This window comes from Pundamilia nyererei, unplaced genomic scaffold (assembly GCF_000239375.1).
Source record: "Pundamilia nyererei isolate P.nyererei 1_Seehausen unplaced genomic scaffold, PunNye1.0 scaffold00523, whole genome shotgun sequence".
Taxonomy (NCBI): Eukaryota; Metazoa; Chordata; class Actinopteri; order Cichliformes; family Cichlidae; genus Pundamilia; species Pundamilia nyererei.
The window spans coordinates 7,489-8,500 of record NW_005187924.1 but is presented as its reverse complement, the minus strand read 5'-3'; the positions used below and the strand labels follow the sequence as shown (position 1 = coordinate 8,500).

The following is a 1,012-nucleotide window of genomic DNA, read 5'->3' as shown; positions in this document are numbered from 1 at the left end:
ACATTTTGTTGTTCAACAGCATCAAGACTGACGGAGTGTGTTTGAGACAACCTCACAAGTGTCACAGGTGACACATTTGGCGTTTTTTTGCTGGTTTGTCGGTAGCAGCTCCTGAAACGCAAGTCTGCCACACATCTGTTCGACCAACGCCAGTTGATCTAAACGCCAGTAGATCTGGAACACCGGAGCTCTCATCTTAGCTGCTCTTCTTCACATCTGTGCCGAGGTCTCTAACACACCTGTTCTTCACACACAGGTGTGCCTCGGCTCTTCTTCAGCCTGAACTGCAGAAACGGTCCTCCAGAGCCAATCACAGCGTGTTTTATTACTTCAGCTTTCGTTTGTTGTTACGGGAACCCAGAGACTCAGACCTGTGGTCAGAAGCTGGTGACCTGAGCACAGCTGCAGCTGCGTCTTTCTCACTTCGTCATGTTTGGTTTTTATTGTGAAAACTGGTGAACGTGTCTTTGTTCTTATTTTTGGATTCAGATCTTTCTGATGTTGTTGACTCGTGTTTTCTCTCTCTGACCCGGACTGTTTAACCCTTTCACCCCCCCCCCAAAAACCTGAGATCAGCTGATTCTGGGTCAGCTGACTGATGAAGTGATGTCAGGTGGGTCATTAAGGTGGCAGCAGCAGCTGAAGTTTCTGAGGGTGATCTCACACACATGAGACTGGCTGTCTCTGTGATCAATAATAATCTGATGCTTTTACTGTGAAAGTTCAGTTCCTGCTGTCTCAGTGTCGGTTCTTCTGTCAGAGGAGGATAAAAACAGAGAAAGCTTTTAGCAGTGAGGTGTCAGGATCTCCACCTGTGAGACTCACCTGTGTGAGTAAACGAGTGAATGGAAGCTTGAAGCTGTGACTGCACTTGTTCCTGTTTTACCTGATTTTGCCAGGTTTGGAGTGACACCTTGAGTCACTGCGTGTTTCTTTTTCTCTTGTTCTTAGCCCGAGTTGGCCATTCCCCACTGCTCTCATCCTCCTCCTCAGCTAAATGATGAGCCTTTCT

At 47.3% G+C, this 1,012-nt stretch overlaps 1 long non-coding RNA gene across 1 annotated transcript in view; it reads right to left on the bottom strand.

Annotated features, from left to right (window-relative positions):
- The window catches only part of LOC102213276 (uncharacterized), a 19,300-nt gene extending 18,948 nt beyond the window's left edge, over window positions 1–352 (bottom strand). Inside the window, exon 1 of the long non-coding RNA XR_312383.1 lies at window positions 3–352. This is a non-coding gene — a long non-coding RNA (uncharacterized LOC102213276). The remainder of the gene's footprint in view (window positions 1–2) is intronic.
- Between the last annotated feature and the right edge of the window lie 660 nt (window positions 353–1,012).